The 27,338-nt window shown below is 34.3% G+C and overlaps 1 protein-coding gene across 1 annotated transcript in view; it reads left to right on the top strand.

The window, feature by feature from the left end:
• Positions 1-650: 650 nt before the first annotated feature.
• LOC141626931 (protein FAR1-RELATED SEQUENCE 2-like) overlaps positions 651-27,338 on the top strand; it is a 53,674-nt gene continuing 26,986 nt past the window's right edge. The window contains exon 1 of the mRNA XM_074440498.1: positions 651-1,082. The gene's annotated coding sequence lies outside the window, so the exon portion shown is untranslated. The remainder of the gene's footprint in view (positions 1,083-27,338) is intronic.

The following is a 27,338-nucleotide window of genomic DNA, read 5'->3' as shown; positions in this document are numbered from 1 at the left end:
ATTCCGGGAAAAATGAAGAATCGAGTTGCGAGCCACCGATGAGAGGAAAAGAAAAAGCTAAGGTGAAAACCCGAAAGGGCACCTTAGGAAAAATGAGGGATTTTCAAACAAAAAAAAAGTCGAAAAATTGAAAATTGTAACACCAAAAAGATGGAGGGATAAGAAGGGAGTGCTAAGGAGGGTCTTGGAAGGAGGTTAGGTCTAGAATTTAATTTATTTTTTGTCACAAAAATTTGCTTCAAATTGGTGGTTTTTATGTTGGCTATTAGGTTGTTGATCTTTATTGGTGTTTGGCCAACTTAGTAGCATAACTTGCATTGATTGGAGTGATAAGGGAGTGATATAAGGGGAGTATTAATGATTTGAAGGATTGTGTAGGTCACTTTGCTATTGCCTTGGGATAAGGCAAGAGTGACCATCTTTGCTTTGGAGTGATAAGTAGGGTGGTTGTGAAGTTGATGAGTCGGAGTTGGAGGTGTGTTGTGTCTTGTTTAGAGGGATGATATAAGGAGGGCGTGTGAGAGAAGAGAGTGTGTCAACTTTGAGTCAATATTTTCCTTTTTATCGGTGGTTGTCAATGAGGAAGTTATAAGAAGGTTGTACTGAGGGAAGAGTGATTGGATTCTCCTACACTCACTTGATGGACTTGTGTACCTTCCTACTTAGTCTTGAGTTTTACTCGGGATGAGTAAAGTCCAAGTGTGGGGGAATTTGATAGTGTCAAATTGTGACGAGTCAATAGGTTAATGTTATCACAATAAACATGCTTGATACCGTGTTTTAGTTGGACTTGTTGTAATATACCGGTTTGCACTTTTGGTTGTAATTTTAGAGCCTTAGCTTATAACTTACCAAGGTGAAGGAGGAGACGCAAAGGTAAGCCAAAGGAATAAGTGCAAAGTCAAGAAAAGTAAGCTAATGGAAGATTTGATGCCTTGGCATAGACAAACAAGAGCCAAAATGAAAAATTGAAAACTCGGTTTCACAAGAGTCAACTTCAAATGGATATATCTCGAGTGTTAGAGCTCGTATCGACGCAAGGCCAATTGGAGGTGAAAGCGTGTGATCTTAGCTTTCCAACGGTAGGTCACACGCCTCGTTTGTCCAAGAAACGAGAGAGATATGGCCTTCGCAAGATGCTGCTGTCAGTCTGAGTGCGCAGCCTGCGCATAATTGTGCGCAGCCTGCGCTGCTCTGGATTTCGCAATTCTAGTTCCGTGTTTTGGGCTTTCTTAAGGGACTTAACCTAGATTCTCGTGCCTCCCTATATATATCTAGAATTTTGAGATCTAAAAGGGGGACTCCTACTCACATTTCACCTACCATCATATCATCTCATCTAATCTCATTCTTAGGGTTTAATCTTGTAATAATTTAGAAGACTATTTGGATTCAAAGTTGTAATCTTTCTTTATTTCTTTGGGTTTTGAAGACTATGGAAGGCTAAATCCTTCCCTTCTTGGTGTAATTCATCCAAAGTCTCCAACTTTGGTATTGTAAGACTCTTTTAATCTCCTCTTATTTATCTAATGATCTTTCCTTATGCTTAATCTTCATGTTGAATGAGTTTATGTTTGGGTTGGCCATCCATGCTTCTTATTTGTTCAACTATTGCGAATTCTAGAGAAATGGTTTAATCTATCTAGGATTGTTTGGAGCAATCTTGTTGTATGTTGATTTGGTTTAAAGGATTCATGCAATAAGTAGAAAATTTCATGTCTTTTCTCATTTGTATGGTTTAATCTTGTGAGAATTGATCCTAGCTTCTTGTCTTGGCATATCTTTAATGCTCATGCTTAACTTGCACTCATGGTTTAATGAATTGTTGGTTAAACTTAAAGAATATACATAGATGGTTTAATTTGTGTATGTTATCATCTTGACTTGAAAGTATTGGGTAGAAATTAAGAGGAGTGTTGTTAAAGAGTTAAACATTACCATTGTTGGTTACAAAGGAAGAATTGCACCAAGTTTCTTTTATTTATTGAATCATCTTACTCACCAAGTGTTTGTTATATTGCTTCTTAGACAAAGATTGCAAATTTTACCTTGTTTTCATGTCACCAATCAACTCAAAATCCCCCTTTTTCATGTCTCTCTATTGTTTACCATTGTGAATAACCATTGTTTGTCTATAGCTTTGTCATTAGTAGTCAATAGTTTACATTTCAAGTTTTTAGCTTAAAAGACCTTCTCTTGGGACCGACCCTTACTTGCACTATATTACTTTATCATTTAGAGTAGTCTAGAGTATAGTTTGGCTTATAAATTGTTAATTTGGTAGGTTAATTCTAGCTTTTTACGACACCTAGTTTTGTACTTATCACACGATATGGTTCAAAAGGGAAAGATTAGTGAGGAGGGAGCATTTCCCTCATGGGCTCAAATGGACTTACTCTTCCCCAATTCGGAGAGGGCAAACAAAGGGGCAAACGGTAGACAAGAGGAGGGAAGCAACAATTCTTGCGGAGGGGACACGGTGGAGCTTGAAAGTGAAGAGGACGAGTTCATGGACCCAAGTTTGAGTGATGCATCGAAGGAGATATCGGATAGCGATCTAGAAGGAGATGATGCCGATCTCTAGAGGATTACTTCATAGCTAGGTGGAGCGGGCAAGAGGCACCCACCTATGTTTAAGTGAAGTTTTCTCACCTCCTCTCTTTAATTTTCAAAGTTTCATGAAAAGAAGTTTGTGTTTTGTTAACTTGTATTTTATTAATCTTGATCATTGTTGAAGAAGTCCTAGCACCATAGAGGACTAACACCTCGGCCCCACTGAGGTGTTCTCATTTTATTGTTCCCACTTTTGAAAATACAAAATGACAAAATTAGTTTCATGCATTGCATAGTGTGTGCATGAACTACACCCAACCTTAGGACATTAGCAATAATGTCTAACTCGGTTTGGGGAAGTACATACGTACACAACGGAACGTAATCTAAATTATCCTCTTCGTCATAAACAAAAACCATGCATCATGTAGTGTAGATTAGTGTAGCTTGCATTTAGTGTAGAAATCATGCATCATGTTTGCATAATTTCCCATCATTTTGGTCATTGAGGACAATGCCCATATTAGTATGGGGATGGGGAATTCTAATCTAACTTTTATTCAAAAATCCAAAAAAAAATTGAAAAATTTCGAAAAACCATAAAAATTTGAAAATTGAAAAACCAAAAACAAGTTCTTTTCCTTTGTAGTGTAGTCATGTATATATTATTGTATATATTGTGTTTTTTCTACCCTTGTTCACATTGATCGACTACGCCACATCCGAGACATGAGGATATTGAAGACCGCATGGTATGATCTTTCCAATCTCCTTTTTCCTCTTTATGTTAATGACTATGTGGCTTTATTTTGATTAATGCGGTATAACAATGTGAACTTAGGACTTGCATTTAGTTTATATGTCATATTAGTTGGTAGAATCACTCACATTAGGATGTATATAATAGTTGCATCATGGCATTTAGTTGCATTTAGATAAAATATTTTGAAAAAGTGCCTAATTGAGAACTTTGACAAGAGCAACTAAGCCATTACAAATACTTTTTCAACTTAAGACTTCGCCTACTAGAATGGTTGTAAAACACCCTAGATAGTGTCATGCTAGTGTCTTTTGACCCATGACCCAAGGCCTAGTCAAGGGTTTGCATGTGAGTCACCTATCCAACCCCGTGATGCGATGTGGACGTGGTTAATGAAGGAAATGTAGATTCATATACATGTTAACATACTCTTATATGTCTAAATAATTTGTCATAAAATTAAAACGGATCTTATGCATGCAAACAATGATATAAATAGAGGAGAAATCATGTCCTTACAAAATGGATTTCGGCTATTAGGGCACAAGAGAGATCACCTATCTCTTCTTGTTCTTGAGCTATTCCAATGGAAGAACAAAGATCTAAGTGTAAGATCTCTCCCTATGCTTTATACCCAAGGCTTCTCTTAATTAAATTAATATTACAAATACTAGTTATAATATTAATCAAGGTAGAAAAATGGAACCAAAATATTTATAAACTCTTATATTATTTCGGTTTTTAGAGAGATAAAAGGGAGGATTTTATTTCTCTCTAAAACTCTAATTTTGGATGAGTGAATTAGAATGAATACCCACTAAAACATTTTAGTGTTATTAGGTAAAATTATAAGAAAAACAATGATCACATTTTGCTTCCCAAAACCGTTTAAGAGGAGCTTTTGGGTGAGCCAATGCATGGAGAAATTGTTCTTCACAAGGAACAATAGGCTTGCATGGCTAGGTTGCTTTTTAATTATTGTGTTTTCCACTAATCACAAACAACTTATAATTAGCTAAACACCTTCTAATTTTTCGGCCCTTTACATAATATGGTGTCCATATTATTTTTGTCAATTGTCTATATGTTACATGTCACATGTCACATATATTTGTTACGTAATTTTTAACTTATTAAAAATCAACGTATTAATAAAAATACGTCACATACAAAATCGACTTTAGTAATATCATAATTACTAGTACCAAAATATTTTACCAATTATAAATCACAACTGATTGCATTTATAACAATTCATTCAATTTAATTGCTACATTAAACAATTATTTCATCCGAGTAATGATACAATTCAATTACTCAGACCGTACCTTATTTAATCACATTTCAATATGATACGTAAATTTTACTTCCAAAATCGTCCGTCAATTTTCAAGTAATTTAATTAACTCGTAACATTATACGATTAATTAAATAATCAATTAAGAGTATTGCCCTTTAGGTATGACCTAGGGGTCAATCGATCACCACCGTCACACGACAAGAATGTCAAACTCTAGTCACCAATCATTACCGATATATGTTGACCAGTTGACAAGAATAAAAAATTACTTCCCAATTGTATTCATTTTAATGAGACTTAAACATGTGATCATCATGATCAACAGTCGTGATCGCATTATTGTCGGAGGACACATATTCCAACAGTTAACTTGTCTAGGTGACCTTGATTGACCTTGTGGTATGGCAACCCAAAAATACTTTCTATCAATAAGTTTGAAGTGCTCATTTCAAAGATTTTGTATGTGAAAACGTTTTATTGCCAAGGAAACCTCAAATGTTATGAAATGTTGAAATATTGAGAATTTTAGTTGTTTTTATGGAGGCGTACCACTTCGATGTGCTTTGGAGAGGGATCCATTGAATTGGACCCCCACACGGTTGTGAATTCAACCGCCCAGAGACAGAGTGACTATCACCCCGAAAAGCTATTGTCTAGAGGTTAACCGGTTGCCTAATAAGCGATGGGCGAAAACAAAGGACATTAGCATGGAAGGGACAAACCCCATCTCTAATTTTTGAAATGTGAAAGTTGAATGAGGTCAAATTTTGAATGCTAGTCATATCCACCCTTGTTTATAACGATTTGAGCATTTCATTCCCAAAAAGCCTTTTTGTCAAGCCACTTTGTCGAGCTTGGGACGATCCATGACCTTTACTTTTGTAGAGAACTCGAGACTTATCATGTCATATGCTACTAGCATCATGGGGATCATCATTCCATAACCATCTGATCGCTCTTGACGAAAGTATTTGGAAATTGAGGACGAAAGTAGTCTAGTTTAACACCATTTGGAGGTGATTTAGTGCCACTCTCTTAGCCTTAGTAATTTGTTGAACTAGTATTTGTGACGGAATATATGCTCCCAAATTTGTTCTCTTTTGGTTGCCTCCGCCTCTTGATGAGGAAGTGGCTATTCCTTTTGTAGATGCATCCATTATTTGATTTTGTGTGCTTAATGTTAGGATGTGTCGCCATTTTGGCAAGACCCACCTTGCCTTGCAAGAAGGCATCCTACCTCATGGTTGTCTTTTTGTGAGTTGAAGGGGCGGAGTGAGACCCGCTAATTGTCTCATGTCGGCTATGTTATTAGGTTAGTTTAAATAATGGTCCTAGTCTTTGTCACCTCTTTACTCGGGACGAGCAAAGGTTCGGTTTGGGGATATTTGATGTGACCATAATTAGCGCACATTTAGTCCCCGAATTAGCCTTGTTCCCATGCTTTTTAGTGCATATTTGGGTCATTTATTGTCTTTAGCTCTTTGTTTTGCATATTCTTTGAGGTTTTGTGTCCTTGGTAGGAAAGGAGTACAAACCTTGCATTTTCATGGCAAAATGAGACTAAATTGATTGAATCCAATGACCAAGCATCAAGGAGAAACAAGATTAGAAGGCCTTTGTACATATTATAGTAGTTGGACAATGATGAGGAAAGATCCTTGCATCCCCAAGGAAATCCCAAGGATTTTATGAAGAAAAGGGAAGAAAAGAAGAAGAAACAAAGCTGAGCAGCAACCCGTGCGGAATGCCCTGAAGACGCCCGTCCCCAGGACCCTAATCCGTGCGTCTTCCATCAAAGACGCCCGGGCAGTAGCACCCAGAAGACGCCCATCTTCTCCCAAAGACGCCCGGGCAGAGACACAGGAATCCGGTCGTCCCGTGCCTAAGACGTACGGATTCCATGACAACACAAATCCGTTTCTTCAAGCTTCAAGAAAGATGCCCTTCCTTCAGAAAATACCGGCGTTTCCCTAAGTAGGGACTTAACCTGTAGAGTGGAAATTTTCCTGGCTAGCCTTTGACAGCGAAAGAGGCGAAAAAAGCATCGTCATTTAAGCCCTTAGTTAACCCTAATCCATCCACCTAATTTCCACTATAAATACCCCATTAGTCTAATTAGAAGAGCATGTTCTTCTTATCTATTCTTAGAGTAGTTAATATCAATCAAATTTCTCTTTAGTTTTGTAATCAACAATTAATCAAGTTTTAATACAAGTTTTATTTCCTTAATCTCTCTTTTGTTCATCCTTTATTTTGGGTAATTGAAGATTATTTGGGTTATTTTTGGGAGATTGACAACCTCTTAATCAAGCATCAAGTACTTCTATTATTCTTTGCTTTATTATTGGAATCATTAGTAGGTATAATTCTCTTAATCCCTTTTTAATTATTGCTAATTACTTTCATTTGTTCATCATGTTTCACTTTGTTGGTATGATTGACAACCTTGCTAGCATGTTCAACATGATAATGAGTGAGTAGTTCCATAGCTAGGGTTAATGGGTAATTAGGGGAAACCAACACGGGGAATGATTCATGCTTAAATTAATATGCTTTCATGGTTTATTTGCTTGCTTGTTTTGATCTCAACTCATGCACATGTTATGTTTGATGAAATGTTAAGCCTATGAATCCTTGCATTTACAACCATCACTTATCTTTTCAATGAGACTTGTAAGATATAAACCAACTCGAGTCTCATTAGACCATGCATGTTGTTGAGTAGGGAAGATTAAGTCGACTTGTAGGTGTTGTACAATCTAATCGATTCGGCTCCGGGACCCAAACTTTCCTAGGATTGTAAGATATAACCCAACTCAATCCATCACAACAATAATTGCTTGCTTTTAATTTGAGAACATGTTTGTATGATTATTTTCCATGAATCCCCTATGACCCCATGAAACCCTAGTGCTTTTTATCAATTGTTTACAACCCTTTCAATTCATCTTGCTTATTTACTTTCATTGCTATTTAGTTTAGTGATCTTCTACATCAACCCAAATTGTGACACCCCTAAGACACCACTAGTCTCAATAGAAATCTCATCTCAATTCCCGTCCCTTGGGATCCGACATTTACTTGCCTCTTTGCTAATTGTAGAGTTGTTTGTGAAGTTATAAATTGTGTTTTGATCTAGGTTCTTCTAACGACAATTGTTCCGAAAAATAGAATATAGCTCCGAGTCGGACCAGTGGATGAGGGTACGACCTTTGAGATAGTCTCCAGCTTGTCGTAGAATAAGGTAAAGGGGACTTCGGCAGGGGGGTTGAGAGTGTTGGGACCTAAGACATACTCTGACTCAGACTCATCATCAGACTCTGACATATCCTCTCTTCCCTCGGCCTTGAACATGGGACCTTCTCCAGTAGTGAACTTGAAGACTCGTCCTTGGTTATCAATCCACTTCACGATCTTCCTCCATCCTTGGATAGTCTTCTCTAGGTCAGCATTAGAGATCAAAGAAGTACGGTCGAACTTCTTATCTTCGAGAATGATGGTTACGATCTTCTCGTGGTCGAGGTGTTTGGTGTTGTATTCCCCAAAGGGGAGGCTCAGAGCTTGTCCGTCAATGGAAGGTGCCCATTCATACTTGGTTGAGGTGCAGCAGTTACATTGTTAGGGATGAAGCAGCAGTCTTGGAAGATCTCTATGCCCGGGTGTTTGATCTTTAGGATATGATCGTAGATAGGTCTAAGAAAGTCGTTGTATTGGCTCAGTTTCTCCTTTTAGGATGAAGTATCCGTTCATGGTTGGCTGGTAAGGACAAAGGATAACTCATTGGTTCTTGCGGTTCCTTACTAGCAACTTCATTTCTTAGATGTCCAGGTCGGTTGGTTTGTAACCTAGCCCGAAGGGAACATTGGGAACCTTAACCTCTCTCATTGGGGTTAATGCGCTTTTGAGAGGCTTAAGAGGTATGCCGCGAAAGTACCCTTGGCGCATCATTATGTTGTTGACCACAAGGTTCGAGAATGGGAGTCGGAAGATGTTGCATCTTGGGTTGGGACATTCACAACTTGGAAACCCCACATTTTATTGTCGATCTCCTCGGTTACTTGAGAGGCTATTCCATTCTCTATTACAGCACAGATAGGGGATGCAGGAATGGTGATTGCTTTCCCGTTGAGGGAGACCTTGATTTTCTGGTACAGTGTCGAAGTGACGGCTCTTATCGCTGAAAGTCCATAGACCCCAATTAGACTTCTCTAATTAGATTAACCAAACTCATTAATTTAGTTTATATTTAAGATCTATGTAACATTCATAAAATATAAAAGAATTTTTATAAAAAGTTTAAGGAAATCGAATTTCCTTACATTGGTTATAGGTAAATATGGGCACAACAAGATCTCTTATCTTTGTTGTTCTTAAGCTTACAATAAAGAGATGATCCTCCAAGAAATCCAAAGCCTTAATGTAGAAGACCTCCTTTAGATTGCACCCAAGAAATTGCTACAAGTTAGTATAAGTACTATTAATTAGATACTACAAATATTACGCTTAATAATATTACTATCACTTTTTATTAATACGTAAATATGAGATTTTGTTACTAACTACTAGTAAGGATTTCTAATGATATTTTTAGAGAGATTTAGAGAGATAAGTGTATTCTTAACAAAATGCACAAGTAGTGAGAATAAGGATAAAAATTCTCCTTATTAGACAAGAGTGGGCCGGCCACCAAGAGGAGAGAGGGAGGTCTTGAGTGTTGTGTAGAATGCTTGTAATAATTAGCATAGATTAGAACAAAAGCAAGCTTCATTGGGAAGAACAAAAGCATGCATGCACATTTATAACTATTGTGTCCACAATGCCTCTTTATTTTCTTCATTTGGACGGCATACCCATACATATACGGGTCCATTTTATTTTTACAATTTGTTTCACAAATTGATATAAAACTTTCATTTTTATCATCTTATATGATAAAAACGTATCCCAATTATTTCCGTCTTATAACACTCTTTATACGTATATGCACATATAATATGTACCAACACTAATCGCATTAGTCAGTTAGTACAATTTTATTAATTAACTATTAATAATAAAATTCGTCTCCATTAATTTATTATTCAATTATCGCATAATTAAATAATAACTTCCGTCGGCCCGAGTTCGTAACTCGATCGCTCTAAATTAACTCAATTGACTAACTTTTTAGTCAATTTATCAAGGGACTAATTAGACTGTATCACATACAATTAATTAGATGTATATTGGGGCTCGTTCTTTTAGGTGTGACCGAAAGGGATCAGCTGATCACCGCCGTCATACGATAATAACATCAAACTCTAGTCAGCCAACCGTTATTGATTTTCATTAATCAACTGACATGGATTACATAAATATAAGTATCTCTATTATATTCCTATAATGAGATTTAATTTGTATACGCACTATTGTGGAGGACACTTACTCCAACAATCTCCCACTTGTCCGATACAAGGTGTGCATTACCAATTCTCTTGTCCCTTTTAATCAACCACTCAATGCAAGGTGTCTTTCAAGTCGTACTTGCACATGAACATATCATGAGTGGTTTTCTCGATCGGGAGTGTGACTGCAAGACCAGAAAAAATCTATCATAGATTACTTCCGAGTGTGGCCAGGCATTTCAAGTCACAACTCCTCGAGTGGCCCTGAGATATGGAAACCCAACGTGGGTGGCCAATTAATGTATTCCCTATCTATCTTCGCTCAATACAGATCATCATCACCCTGTAGATGCCCTTTGGCCTCCTTTCACGACACGACATGGGACAAAAACCAAGATCACTCGAAAACTGCACTGACTCATATAATAGTCTCCAGTCAAAAGAATCAACTTATAGGAATATCATAGAAGTCTCTGCCACGACAAGGCGTTTGCAATAGAACTAAGGGACTCTATCAATGGTCATTGTCTGGCAAAATGTCATACAGTCTGCCTATGTAATCGACCAGTCATCTCTATGACCTTATGGTATTGAACCAACCATCGATCGACTTACAATCTAGTCACTCTGATACGTCACCTCATTAAGTGACTAGGGACAAAATACAAAGTTCATCTTGTTCACTTGAATAGGGTTCAAGTTATCATACAACCTATCCAGATAAACAGAGTATTGAAATTTAATCTTATTAAAAGAAAGAATTCATAAATGAAAACTTAAACAATGAATGTGATTATCATATATAAAATTGATACAATATCCTATTATTACATATCCATAATCTAAAGAAAATAAGGTACTCGTCTCAATCCCATTGCGACGACATGACCATCATGCTTAGCCTTCGATAAAGGCTTGGTTAAAGGATCAGCAACATTATCGTCTGTCCCAACCTTACAAATGTCAATTTCCTTCCTTTCCACGTAATCTCTTATTACATGATATTTCCTTAGCCAAGAATCTTTTCCTAGTGGAGTAGTGGAAGAAGATGCCATTGTGAATTATGAAGCTACAACAAAATTAGGAAATATTTAAACATTCATTGTTATAATAATATACTTGAAAACAATTTTTATCAAGTTTTAGCATTTATATAATGATCCCTCACGAAATTATATAAACGATTCTGAGACCCACTTCTTAGATAAAAATGAAAATGTTATGCCACCTTTTATGTAAAATAACGGTAAGTCAACATTTGACTAATTCTACCTTTAGAACTCTCGGTTGACGAATTTCAATTAAATCCATCCTCTAGCTCCGGAACAACTCTTATCCCGTTGAGTCCAACCCAATTTTCGCATGTGATCTCATCACCTTACTTACCCGTAGTAAAAAGAGTCCACGTTGTGGTTGCCCTAATGAACACGGGATTCATAGGTGTTAGTTGGTAAGGCTAATCTCAATTATTTTAAATGTGAGAGATATTGTCAATTTAGTTATAAATTCCCTATAAGTGAACTAAGACGGCGAATGTAAATAACCGTGAATCGATAATCGAATAATAAAAATGCATGTGAGTGACAATTTTGGAATGAGCGGAAAATAAAAGCAAGCAAACAAATAAATAATACTAGTATGGCCACCTAGTTAATAAAAATAACTATATTATTACAAGTTTGGAAACCAACTCCTTGGTCCCTTGCCTCTTCATTGGAACACCTTCCAAAAATGGCTTCATCTTGTGGGATTTGGAACTCCTTTCCAAAAATAACACCGTCTCGAGGAAACTCCGTCTTATGGAAATGCTGGTAATAAAAACTACTATAATCAAATTACATAGCAATTTCTATTATACATTAATTAAAAGAAAATAAATGAAATCTATTAATTAATTACAAACCAACGATACGAGATCATATTTAAATTACAAACAAATCACTATTCCCATTCATTACGGGTAATAACGATTAAAAAATAACTGGCCATACTAGGTACAAATTATAAAAAATACTTTAAATAAATGACATTCATTCATTCAACATAAATAAAATGCTTCAAATGCTATAAAATATGCCAAAATCGCCCCTAGCACAATCATAAGTATCTCGCTTGGTTTTGCGGACATAATCAATTTTTAACCGTTTAAAAATCAATAATCAACGTTTAAAACATGTTTAAGCTCAAACTAATTGTCTAAACTGTTTTATAACTCAAACATTAGTCCCCACTAATTTGTTGATAATTAATTAGTTTGAATTGATATTATTTGCTAATTATATCGGTTTTAACATAACATTTATGAAATAATTCAAAATAATTATAACCATTACAGAATTTTGAAAATAAAAGTTTTTTTATATTATGGAACATATCCTGGGATACAAAAAGTCTAAATTTCCCGAAAATTTCGAATAAAATTTTGAGAATTAAAATATCCATATTTATCGGTTTATATCTTTATAAAAACCAATAAACATCAAAAAGAGGTGAAATCAATTTTTAAATTTCACTTTTAAATTTTAAAACATATTTTTGAATATACAAAAATTTCTCATACCCAGAAAATGTTCCATATTTTGAACAAAATAAAACCATTTTATCGACTTTTTAACCATAAAAAATCAATAACCATGCAAAACTCAATAACAGATTACGAAATTTTATATACTCTATGTAAAACATGCATGTGGGATTATATAATATTTTCAAGACTGGAATCAACATAAAACTATTTTTAGTTAACCTTTTAACCAAAATACGGTAATATTGACTTGATTTTATATAAAAATGATAATAATTAGCAAAATAACTCTAAAAATTACCAAATTTGACCACAACCATTTTAGAGTCGGTAGGTATGCATGTCCCAAAATATTTCGTGCTAAAACAAATTTTAACACCATTTTTTATTTTTCCAAATTATCTCATAATTCGTTAAAATACCTAAAATTAACATGCATGATTCAAGCCTAAGCTCTGATACCACATGAAAAGCCATAGACTCCAATTAGACTTCTCTAATTAGATTTACCAAATTCATTAATTTAGTTTATATTAAATATCTATGTAACATGCATAAAATATAAAAGCATTTTAATAAAAAGTTTAAGGAAATCGAATTTCCTTACATTGGTTATAGGTAAATATGGGCACATCAAGATAGCCTATCTTTGTTGTTCTTGAGCTTATAATAAAGGGATGATCCTCCAAGAAATCCAAAGCCTCAATGTAGAAGACCTCCTTTAGATTGCACCCAAGAACTTGCCACAAATTAGTATAAGTAGTATTAACTAGATACTATAAATACTACCCATAATAATATTACTAACACTTTTTAGTAATATGTAAATATTAGATTTTGTTACTAACTATTAGTAAGGATTTCTAATGATATTTTTAGAGAGACTTACAGAGATAAGTTTATTCTCAACAAAATGCATAAGTAGAGAGAATAAGGATAAAAATTCTCCTTATTAGACAAGAGTCGGCTGGCCACCAAGAGGAGAGAGGGAGGTATTGAATGTTGTGTAGCATACTTGTAATAATTAGCATAGATTAGAACAAAAGCAAGCTCCACTGGGAAGAACAAAAGCAAGCATGCACACTTATAATTATTGTGTCCACAATGCCTCTTTATTTTTTTTCATTTGGATGGCACACCCATACATATATGGGTCCATCTTGTTTTTACAATTTATCTCACAAATTGATATAAAACTTTCATTTTTATCATCTAATATGATAAAAACGTATCTCAATTATTTCCATCTTATAACACTCTTTATATATGTACATATAATATGTACCAACAATATTCGCATTAGTCAGTTAATACAATTTTATTAATTAACTATTAATTAATAAAATCCATCTCCATTAATTTATTATTCAATTATCACATAATTAAATAATAACTTCTGTCGGCCCGAGTTCGTAACTCAATCTCTCTAAATTAACTCCATTGACTAACTTTTTAGTCAATTTACCAAGGGACTAATTAGACTGTATCACATACAATTAATTAGATGTATATTGGGGCTCGTTCCATTAGGTGTGACCGAAAGGGATCAGTTGATCACCGCTGTCATGCAACAATAACATCAAACTCTAGTCAACCAACCGTTATTGATTTACGTTAATCAAATGACATGGATTACATAAATATATGTATCCCTATTATATTCCTGTAATGATATTTAATTTGTATATGCACTATTGTGGAGGACACTAACTCCAACAATTGCATGGATCCATGGACACCCTAGGAGCATGTTGAAAGAGGCCTCGATATTAACGACCTTGAAGTTGACTTTCCTTTAGAGGGGTCCAATAGTGACGGTTAAGGTAGCTAAACCCAAAGATTTGCGTCGACTGCCATCGTACGTTCGAACTCCTTGACTAGTGGGCACTAGGTCAGCTTCTTCCATTCCAACTTGTGATCATTTTTGAGAGGGATGACGTTTATGGTAGAACCATCATCGACCAGGCCATGGGTACGTTCTTGGGCACCAGACTATTATGTTTAGTGCCAAGTTCTGGTTAGCCCTGAAGGTAGGGATATCCACATTTGAGAAGATGATGGGGTTGTTCAATTCAGGGATGTCTCTTATCATGTGGGCTACCACCTCTTCGGGAGAAAATGTGGAAGGTATAGTTAGCTTTCCTAGAGCTTGGAATAAAGCTTGATGGTGTTCGAAGGATGTGCCAATCAGTTGCCATATTAATATCTCGGCTTTGGCTTTATGGAATTGTTTGAGGATAGAATTTTTTGGGACCTTTGCTTGGTCATTGATGTCTAGGACAACTTGATCATCAGATGTTACAGGGTTGTTGATTTTGGGACCTGGGTTTTGGTCCTGACGCCCAGATCAGGTCAGATTGTCGATTTCTAAAGGTGATTTTTTAGGTTTCAGGGTAGATTTTGCAGATTCTATGGTAAGGCAGACGTCTTCCACATTGTCCCTCCATATGCCATTAACTTCGTGATCCAGAGAGAACCTTGAAGACGAATGCCTTGGAGGGTAATTCCTTGATGGCGCTCTTGATGACGAGTACCATGACGATAGTCGGGGTGATCCGTTACGGAATCTCAGACTGTGGGGATTGAAAGACCCTTCCCTTTAATAAGGCATGCTTCTTGATGTGTGAATGGGTTGTAGGAGTTTAGCAGCCTCTAACAGAGCGTTTATTTTTGAGAGGCTAGTAGTAGTCCTCTCGATGGAACCAAAGGGTTAGTTGTTTTGTTGGATTTTGGTGGTGGAGGAAGGGAAGTTGTCCCTTCTCGATCATGTCCTGTATAGCGTGCTTGAGCTTGAAATAAGTATCAGTGTCATGTCCCTTAACTTGGTGGTAGAGGCAATAAGGGTTTCCGTTCCAGAAACGGGTCTTCTTTGCTTCGGGGGAGGGGGGGTTTCAGCAGTTAGCCCAATTGGTTGTAACTTCCCTTGCTCCATTAGCCTTTTTAGAGCACTTGCATAGGTTGTTGCGTGGTTGCTGAAAGTTCGTTGAGGACGATCACTTTACTTGGCAGATGACTCCACGAGGTTGACCTCGTCGGCCCTGTTGGTTTGACCATATGAGCGGATTCCAGTATATGTCGATCCTTGATAGCCTTGATCAGTGGTTTTGGACAGGATGCCTTTCCTTAGGTCGTCTTTGATACGGGTTCCCAAAATTTGCAAGTCTTGGAATGTCTTGATGTTTTGGTTTCTTAGCAGATTGGCATAGACCGGGCGGATATTGTTGACGAATTTCTCCACCAAGACAGTTTCACTTGATTTTCTTACCAATTGGGTTCTCACCCTCCTCCAATAGGTTAGGAACTCGGTAATCCCTCCTTTTCGTTTTGAGTTAGTACGTCCAAGGTACGGGTATTAGCCTAAATTTCCACGTTATCAGCATATTGCTTAGAGAATTGGATGGCGACCTTATCCTAGGTGGTGGTGTTCTTCGGGTCTAGGGAGTAGTACAACTGGCGCGGAATGGGTTCTAAGGAAGACGGGAAAATCCGAGTGAAGAGCTCCTGCATGACCCCTTTAATGGACATGTAGTCCAAAGCCAGGATATGGTTGAGTAGGTCCTCCATCCACTTGAACTTGGGTACATCGGTTAAAGTGAAGTTGTCGGGTAGCTGGTTCCTAACAGGTTCAAACCTACGGTTGTTCTCAAGATGAATGTTATTGCCGCGGACTAGGAGTTGTTCCTCCAAAAGCTTGAACCTTTTCTCAGTTTCGGTTAAGACAGGTGTCGAGCAAGGATAAATCTTTCCTGATTAGGAGACGTTCATGTTGGAATATGTGTCCTCCGACAATAATGCGATCACGACTGTTGATCATGATGATCACATGTTTAAGTCTCATTATAAAGAATACAATTGGGAAGTAATATTTTACTGTCAACTGATCAACATATATCGGTAATGATTGGCTGACTAGAGTTTGACATTACTGTCGTGCGACGGTGGTGATCAGTTGATCCCCTAGGTCATACCTATAGGGCAACACTCTTAATTGACCATTTAATTAATCGTATAACGTTACGAGTTAATTAAATTACTTGAAAATTTGACGGACGATTTTGGAAGTAAAATTTACGTATCTCATTGAAATTTGATTAAATGAGATGCGGTCTGAGTAATTGAATTGTATCATTACTCAGATGAAATTATTGTTTAAAGAAACAATTAAATTTGAATGAATTATTATAAATACAATTTATTGTGATTTATAATTGGAGAAATATTTTGGTACAAGTAATTATGAATTACTAAGTCAATTTTTGTATATGACGTATTTTTATTAATACGTTAATTTTTAATATGTTAAAAATACATAACAAATTTATGTTACATATGACATGTGACATATTGACAAATTTGACAAAAATAAAATGGGTTCCATTTTATGAGTGTACCGAAATTAAGAGGGGATTAGGCAAAATATTGTGTTGTTTAAATTAGTGGAAAACACAATCATTTGCATTATAGACTAGCCTTGCAACCTAATGCTTATTGTAAAGAACAACACAAGCATGCATTGGCTCCCCAAAATCCCCCCCCCCCCCCTTCCACCCGGTTTTTGAGATGGAAAAACCATTATGGTTTTTCATCTTATTTTACCTAATAATACACTAAAAATGTAGTTAGTGCAATTCATTCTTTACTCATCCAAAATAAGAATTCTAGAGAGACAAAAAGCTCTCTTCTTCTTCTCTCCCAAAACCGAAAATATTAAGTGTTTTATAATATTTTTGGGTCATTTTTCTACAAGATTAATATTGTACTAGTAACTATAATATTAATTTTAATTAAGAGTAAGCTTTGGGTATAAATCCTTAGGAGAGATCCTACACTTGGGTCTTTGTTCATCCAAAAGGGAAAGCTCAAGAACAAGAGAGAAAGGTGATCTCTCTTGTGCCCATATTAACCAAATTTCCAATGTAAGAACAAGTTTCTTCTTTATTTTGTTTAAATGTTTGCATGCATAAGATCATTAGTTAATTTTATGACAAATTAAATCATAACTTATATGAATATGTAAGTATATAGATCTACTTTTTCTTCAATCGGTATCAAGAGCCATGGTTGTTTGCATGCAAATCGGTTAAAAGTTTTTCCGAGTTATAAGAATAACATATAAAACTTGTATAATTTGTGTTATTATGATATATCACGAAATTAATCCATACATGATAAAATTTCTGGTCCTAAAATGATTTTAGGATTTTTGGTTAATTTACGGATTTTTATTGTTCATTTTATACAATAATGGCATTTAAATATGATTTTATGAGTAAAAATGTCATTTTCGGTTTAAAACTAGCTATACTTCGAATTTTCCATTAATTTTTGGATATGTTGTCACATATATTATTTTGAGATAACCTGTAAATTTTTATAATTTTTGGACATGTTATGCTCGAAAAATGGATTTTTCATTATTAAAATCGGTTTTAGGTGAAAAATATGTTAATATGAGATAAATTTCGAATCTGGTCATAGAAATTTAGTATGATGTCACATGCAATTTTATAAGATATGTGTAAAATAATGGGCTATAGTGAAGTCTTTTTGCATGGTTTATGGATTTTTGAACAAAAATGGCATGAATAGTGACTTAATTAATGAAAAATTAATAAAACATACTCTATGACTAAAGAAAAACATCATATGTTGCATTTTATTACATTTTTCAGATCTAAAATTGAAAAGTTAATGAATATAATTTTTCCATGTTTTTATGATTATTTTGTTAAAAACCGATAAACCGCAACATTGTTTTTCCGGATAAAATTCGAAAATTTTAACCTAAGTTTTTTAACATTATGAGTGTCATGGTATTTTTCCAGAATGTTCATGAGTTTAAATTTTGAATTTTAAATTTATTTGAAATTTTGTGATTTATTTGAAGTTTATAGCTTATTTTTGAAATTTGTAGTCCATTAATGAACAAATTTATAAATATGAGTTAATTATGGTCAAATTATTAGTGAAGACTAAATTTTGAGTCCTAAGAGGTTAGGGTAATTAACTTATGCATAAATATGAATTTATGTAATTTTTGTGATTATAAAATGTTGAAATCACGCAAATCCGTAAAAACCGAGTAATATACGATATTGGCTAATTAAATGCGATTTAGCCTAAAATTGGGCATGTTCTTACATATTATAATGCTGCATTTTCTTTATGATTGTCATAATTTAATTTATGTATTTTTGAATTATGTAATTTTACTTAGTATGGCCTTAGTTTTAATTGATATTTCCCGAAATGTATGGGAATATCGATTCGGTTGTAATTTTATTGTGATCTCGTATCACCGTTTTGTAATTTAATAGATTTATTTTATTTTATCTTAGTTACAAATGTATAATAGGAAATTATGTAATTTGCTATGTAATTTAATTTATCTCGGAGTTCCCAAAGACGGATTTCTTCAAGATGGGGATACATAAAGACGATGTTACCTCGAGATGCGTGCCACAACCGAAGTTCAAGGGACCAATGGAGTTGGTTTCCGAATATGTAATAGTTAAATAGTTTTTCTATTTTAGGAAAGGCCATACTAGGATTTATTTTATGTTTGCATTTTATTTATATGTCACATGCATCGCTAAATCGCCATAACTAAAACATGCATCCTCATTTTATTGAGTTTATCGACCGTGTCAATTAGAATTATCGTAGTTCACCGCTTTAGTTCACTTAAAACGTGATAGATAATAAATTGACGTGACCTCTCGCTAAAACAATTAATTGAGACATAGCCTTACCAAATAGTAGAAACTGTTGGGAAATGTGTCCTCAACAATAGTGCGATCATATGATTTAAATATCATTATTAAATCTCATTTTAAAGAATACAATTGGGAAGTATTTTTACTGTCAACTGGTCCACACATATCGGTAATGATTGGTGACTAGAGTTTGACATTACGTAGTGCGACGGTGGTGATCAATTGATCCCCTAGGTCATACCTATAGGGCAACACTCTTAATTGATTATTTAATTAATCGTATAATGTTGCGAGTTAATTAAATTACTTGAAAATTGACGGACGATTTTGGAAGTAAAATTTACGTGTCTCATTTAGATGAGATACGGTCTGAGTAATCGAATTGTATCTTTACTCAGATGAAATTATTGTTTAAGGAAACAATTGAAATTGAATGAATAATTATAAATACAAGTTGTTGTGATTTATAATTGGTAAAATATTTTGGTACCGATAATTACAATTGCTTTGAGTCAATTTTTGTGTATGACGTATTTTTATTAATACGTTGATTTTTAAATGTGTTAAAAATACATAGCAATTTTATGTAACATATGACATGTAACATATTGACAAATTGACAAGGATAATATGGACACCATATTATATGATGGCCGAAATTTTGAAGATAAAATAAAGAGACCATGACTTTTCCTCTTCTCTACACTTTTTGGGGAAGATTAAGAGACATGTCTTTTATTCTTCTTTTGCCCACAATTGTCTATATGTACTAGAATCAATTCATTCACTTAACAAGCTGAAAACTTAAGTGTTTTAAGTGAGCAAAACTCTTCCTCTTCTCCTCTCCATATGAACCGAAATTTGGGAGCTAAAAGACCAAATTTTTGGGTCAATTTTCTTGCAAAATTAGTATTATCTAGTCTTCATAATATTGGTTTGATTAAGAGAAAGCTTTGGGTATAAAGCCTTGGGAGAGATCCTATACTTGGGTCTTGGGTTGTTTGTTCTTCCATTTAAGGGATAGCTCAAGAACAAAAGAGAAGGAGAACTCTTTTGTGCCCATATATACCGATATTGCAATGTAAGAATAATGTTTCTTCCTCTCTTTGTTTTAATGTTTGCATGCATAAGATCATTAGTTAATTTTATGACAAATTAATTTATACATATATGAGTATGTTGTTAGGTATAAAGATCTACTTTTCCTTCAATTGGTATCAGAGCAATGGTTGTTTGCATGCAAATCGGTTATAGTTTTTCCGAGTTATACGATTAACATATAAAACTTGTGAATTTGTGTTATTATGATATATCACGAAATTAATTCATGCATGATAAGTTTCTGGTCCTAAAATGATTTTTAGGATTTTTGGTTAATTTACGGATTTTACTGTTCATATTATATAATATTGGCATTAAAATGTGATTTTTATGATAAAAATGCCATTTTTGGACGAAAATTAGCTAAACTTCGAATTTTCCAGTTCTTTTTGGATATGTTTTCACATATATTATTATTAGATGATCTGGAAAGTTTCATAATTTTATGAGTTGTTATGCTCGAAAAATGAATTTTTTATTATTAAATTCGGTTTTTGGTGAAAAATAGGTTAATATGAGATAAATTTCGATTCTGGTCATATAATTTTAGTATGTTGTCACATGCAATTTTACAAGATGTGTGTAAAATAATTGGCTATATTGAAGTCTTTATGCATGATTTATGGATTTTTGAAGAAAAATAGCATAAATAGTGACATTTTTAGTGAAAAATTGCTAAAACATACTTCATGACTAAGGAAAAACGTCACATGTTGCTTTTTATTGTCTTTTTCAGATCTAAAATTGAAAAGTTGATGAAAATAATTTTTCTCATGATTTTATGATTATTTTGTTTAAATCGATAAAACCGCAACATTGTTTTTCCGGATAAATTTCGAAATTTTTAACCTAAGTTTTTGAACATTATGAGTGTCATGGTATTTTTCCAGAATGTTCATGAGTTTAAATTTCAAATTTTGAATTTATTTGAAATTTTTATGATTTATTTGAAGTTTATAGCATTTAATTATAATTTTAAGTCCATTATGAACAAATATGAGTTAATTATGGTCAAATTATTAGTGAAGACTAAATTTTGAGTCCTAAGAGGTTAGGGTAATTAACTTATGCATAAATATGAATTTATGTATTTTTGGTGATTGTAAAATGTTGAATCACGCAAATCCGTAAAAACCAAGTAATATATGATATTGGCAAATTTAAAGGCGATTTAGCATAAAATTGGGCATGTTCATACATATTATAATGCTGCATATTTCAATTGTTGAATGTCTTTTATTTATATAATTTTTGAATTATGTAATTTTGCTTAGTATGGCCTTAGTTTTAATTGGTATTACCCGAAATGTATGGGAATATCGATTCGGTTGTAATTTTAATGTGATCTCGTATCACCGTCTTGTAATTTAATAGATTTATTTTATTATAGTTACAAATGTATAATAGGAATTATGTAATTCATTATGTAATTTTAATTCATTCGGAGTTCCTAAAGACGGATTTCCTAAAGATGGCGATACATAAAGACGGTGTTACCTCGAGATGCGTGCCACAACCGAAGTTCAAGGGACCAATGGAGTTGGTTTCCGAATATGTAATAGTTAAACAGTTTTCTATTTCTAGGAAGGCCATACTAGGATTTTTTTATGTTTTGCATTTTATTTATGTCGCATGCATCGCTAAATCGCCATAACTAAAACATGCATAATCGAGTCCTTCGACCGTGTCAATTAGAATTATCGTAGTTCACCGCTTTAGTTCACTTAAAACGTGATAGATAATAAATTGACATGACCTCTCGCTAAAACAATTAATTGAGACATAGCCTTACCAAATAGTAGAAACCATGAAAACCTATTTCGTGAGGGAGTGCACTTACCATACCGAGGTACAAACCTTGTTACGTAGGGGAAGTGGGTGATAAATGTCAATCCACCGAATTCATATTGATGAAGGGTATTTCGGCACACCGTGCCCTAAGTTGATGTGGGTTTGGATCATGGACACATTTATTCGAAATTTGGATTGAGCTCAACGGAAGTATTCGCGACCGTAGCCGCATGTGTTCCGGGCTATAGATAATTATTAAAGTAATTTTTATCGACCAAGAGTTCTAAAAGTAGAATCGATTAAAGCGTTAATCCACCGAGTTATATTGATAAGGGTTTCATCGGCCATACCGTGCCTAAGTCGATATGAATTTGGATCTTGGAATCATTTATCTAGTTGGGTAGAGGTCACTAGAAAAATGCATAAAACTTGTTATCTACAAGTATTATTAAAACGATAAGTGTTAAGTTTTCCACTATTCCGTTATTATATTGTTCTATTTCTTTACCACAATTCATATACGATATCATTTCGATTTTACAAAATCTCCATTAAAACATCGTAACTAGAGACAAATTTGATTTTTGCTTCTAAAACCTCAAATGAACCATTGCTAAGGATCTCTTGCAAAGAGTATAGATTAAAGTTATCTATTATCAAACAGGTTTTTGATTCTAGACTAACACATCTACTTAAAATGGATTGTTTTTCATGTACTTAAAAGAATTAAGTACCTTGAAATGATTGTTTTGATAATTAGTTTTGTCAGAATTCGTAATTGACCAAAATAACGCAACCACCTCAATGAGAGTTTTTAAGACTAAAACGAACAAATGAAGAGTGTTCTTCATGAATTCAATTTTGCTTCTCAAAGCAAAGACTCATTGAAATGAGTGGGAGCATTCTCTTAAACCGTTAAGATGAGAACGAGGTTCAAGAAGTAAAGAGTATAATGGTATTGATACAAGGTAATGTTAAAAGGTAAAGTTGTTGAGAATGACGATACTAAACCTATCAATTCCGACCGATAAAGTTTCCATTGTCTCAAAATGTTGGACACACGAAAGGAAACTACCCCAAATTATTGAAGAATCAACAAGTTAGTTGTGGGACATCTAATGGGATCTTCTTCTTTAAATGTTTATTTGATTAAACATAAATTTTGCTAGTACCACTTCATCAATATTAGAAACCAGTGGTGGTTTTCATCATTATGTTTGATACATAGGATGATTAGAATATGACGACTAGCAACAATGAAGTCGAGAGATAGAGTCATTGTGTACTAAATCTAGTTTTTGGGTTTGGAGTTGTACTTAATTGTGACTATTAAGTACATAAACTCTAAATAAGAATACAAACTTGTTAAGATACAAAAGAGGTTTCACTTTTGTGACCCTATACACCACGATTTGATGAATGGCTAGCCCATTATCAAGGTGAGTATATTCTAAACCAAACTAGAATGATATATCATGAAGATGATGCAAGACTCAAATTGGTAACCCAAGATTAAACCTTAAATTTTGGAATGATGAACGCAAAGAGTTATCGAGTACTCTTGAAACCATTAGATTGTTAATGGTATATGCGTATCTTGTATTCGAAGCAAGATGTCTCGTGCCTTTTGGTTGAAAAGGAGATCGAGGTTGTAAATCATTGATCCAAAATAGGTTGATCATTTTCTTTTACCAACGATTTAAGTTGATGAGGTAAATAGAGAAATCTTTTGAAGAGGTTCAAAGAATTCAAGGAATCACGATTTAGTCGTGATGGGATTATCAAAGTGAAGACTTTGATATAAGCCAAAGGAAATGTGATATAGTATCACAAGTTAATCTCTCTTAGCACACATTATGGAGTAATGTGTGGCTGGATAAGAAACCAAACGCTATTTGATATGGTTTGGATTTCAATCAAGTTACTTTGAGTTACTTGATCCTTTTGGGGATTTTATCATTTTTGTCTAAATTATTTTTCCACTAAATAGAATCATATGAGATATGAAAAGGTAAGGGTACCATGTTTGTAAGTTTTCAAAAGAAACAAATGCTCATTTTTCCTTATGATAATCACGAGTACACCAGTTTGTGGCTCATGTAGTTGTCTTTCTAAAATACAAGTTTATTCTAGAAGACAGAGGGAGAAAAATTATTCAAGAGCCACAAAGAATGTCATGTTGCAAGAAACAGGTCTTTCTTGGCTACATGGGACGTGTTGTGTAAGACGTTGTTTCTTTAAAACCTAGGAGGTTAAATTCGTCACTTGTTAAAGATGATGAATTCAAGCTACTTTTAAGAAAGAAAAAAGCTTATAACTTACAAAAGAAATTATTTGATTCAAGTTGATTACTTCTAGAAAGTAATGAACATATGACTTACATAAGAGTGTTTAAGTCACAACTCAATACAAGGCTTAGAGCCATGAAAATCCAAAACAAAAGGCTTGATTAGTGTCAAAGGGTTTTGCACTAATAAAGAGAGATTTCAAAGCAAGATTGGTTGCAAAGGGTTTTGCACTAATTGAAATGCTTAAGTCTATTTGGATCTTCTTAGGGATTGTGTTTCATTATGAAGATATGAACACATCAAGTGAATCTAAAACCCACTTCTTCAATAGAAGGAATGTATTCAATACATGTCATGAGTTTTATAGATTCTTGCAATCCTAAGATAATGTGAGACTTAAGAGAGGGTCTTAAGTAGGACATCAATGAGTTAGAATCAATGTTTTGATCATGTTATAAAACTTTTCTCGATAAGACGAGAAGTTGTTTTTATACATGAAGTTTAGTGGGAGTTACGGAAATTTTATTTAGTCCGATATGTGGATGACATATTGATCATTAAGAATGATTTAAGACTTTTGGAGTAATATAATACATCTTTAATATCGAGATTTATGAAGATAAATCTACATGATATTAGCGTCAATAAGAAGTCTTATGTTGATAAGATTCATGACTAGTTCAATTAAATTGAACATGTTTGATTGGTTCCATTTGCTTCCGCTGCCGGATCAATTAAATGAGTAATGATGTATAACACTTCATATACTTTGAGTATGATGAATTGTTTTCAAAATCGAATTTAAGTAATCTTTATCATGTAAGCCATGAAAATTACCCTTAAGTGCTTGCAGAAGTATTAAGGAAGTAAAACAAAGTGTTTATGATGCAATTTTGTGTAAGGGTATTACACAAGTGACAATTGACAATTGAGATTGCGCATGGTTTCCGACAAAACCATAATCAAAACACATTAGGATGGTTAAGAGACCATTATGGCTATGATAATTAAGAAGTAGATTTTCTAGAATCGTTCTAGGCAATAAAGAACAATGAGAGATATTTATAACGGAAATTGAGTACACTTGCAATCATGAGATGTGCAAGAAGGATGAGTCCCGCACACTGTGAAAACAGTGGGAGCTATTCTAAGGCTAGAGAGCCTATGTCTTGATTAGATCTCGACACGTACTCAGAAAGTTTTGTTAATGCAAATGTATACATTACAAAGGAAAACGAGTATGTAGTAAGGTTGAGTAAGGTACAAGAAGTTGATAAAACCTACTAACCAAAGCCTTCTCAAAGGCTAAACATGATGAGTCATGTCATTTTAATTGAATTGAAATGAACAACTACGTACAAGATCAAATTAGATTATAGAACATGAAATAGTAATCAGGCATTGACTATTCATATGTGATAATCGCATTTGTCGTTCGAGTTTTTCTTTAAAAAACTCCTTTTATACTTTGTTACATCCAAACGGGTTGTAGAGACAATTGAACCCCGTTAAAGTGAACACGGATTAACATAGTATTCGCCCATAGTCACTTATATGAGGTGACGTCTCGAAGTGACTAGAGTGTGATGCGATTGATGGCAAGTTCAAGTGCCATACAGTCATGTGAGATGACTAGTCGATCACATAGGCAGACTGTTAGGAACATTTTGTCGGGCCTAATGACCGCTTATAGAGTTCTGCAAATTTATATAGCCTGGTCGTGGCGAGAGCTGCTATAGTATTCAAATGAGTCGATTCTTTTGACTAAAGACTATTCTCCTAAGATGGCTCGCCGATTAACTTTGATTTGTGTTACTACGACCTTCGTAAATGGGGTCAAATGGGCATATTTTGGGTTATGATGGCTGTGGCTAGTCGAAGGGAATGAGTGCGATAGGAATTGTCCACCCCTTTGTCGGGGTTATAACAATATCTCGGGGCCACTCGAGGAGTAATGAATCGAAATGCGTGGCCACGCTCGAATGTATCCATGGTGGATAAATCCGGTCAATCGCTTATTCTCCGGATCGAGGAAACCACTCTCGATATGATCACTTGCAAGTACGACCGAAAGACACCTTGCATTGAGTGGGAGATAGTAATAGGACAAGAGAATTGGTGACGCACACTTGTCGAGGACAAGTGGGAGATTGTTGGGAAATGTGTCCTCAACAATAGTGCGATCATATGATTTAAATATCATTATTAAATCTCATTTTAAAGAATACAATTGGGAAGTATTTTTACTGTCAACTGGTCCACACATATCGGTAATGATTGGCTGACTAGAGTTTGACATTACTGTCGTGCGACGGTGGTGATCAGTTGATCCCCTAGGTCATACCTATAGGGCAACACTCTTAATTGATTATTTAATTAATCGTATAATGTTGCGAGTTAATTAAATTACTTGAAAATTGACGGACGATTTTGGAAGTAAAATTTACGTGTCTCATTTAGATGAGATACGGTCTGAGTAATCGAATTGTATCATTACTCGGATGAAATTATTGTTTAAGGAAACAATTGAAATTGAATGAATAATTATAAATACAAGTTGTTGTGATTTATAATTGGTAAAATATTTTGGTACCGAATTTACGAATTCTTTGAGTCAATTTTTGTGTATGACGTATTTTTATTAATACGTTGATTTTTAAATGTGTTAAAAATACATAGCAATTTTATGTAACATATGACATGTAACATATTGACAAATTGACAAGGATAATATGGACACCATATTATATGATGGCCGAAATTTTGAAGATAAAATAAAGAGACCATGACTTTTCCTCTTCTCTACACTTTTTGGGGAAGATTAAGAGACATGTCTTTTATTCTTCTTTTGCCCACAATTGTCTATATGTACTAGAATCAATTCATTCACTTAACAAGCTGAAAACTTAAGTGTTTTAAGT

The sequence above is a fragment of the Silene latifolia genome, chromosome Y (genome assembly GCF_048544455.1).
Source record: "Silene latifolia isolate original U9 population chromosome Y, ASM4854445v1, whole genome shotgun sequence".
Classification (NCBI taxonomy): Eukaryota; Viridiplantae; Streptophyta; class Magnoliopsida; order Caryophyllales; family Caryophyllaceae; genus Silene; species Silene latifolia.
This window is presented reverse-complemented; position numbering and strand designations above follow the sequence as displayed.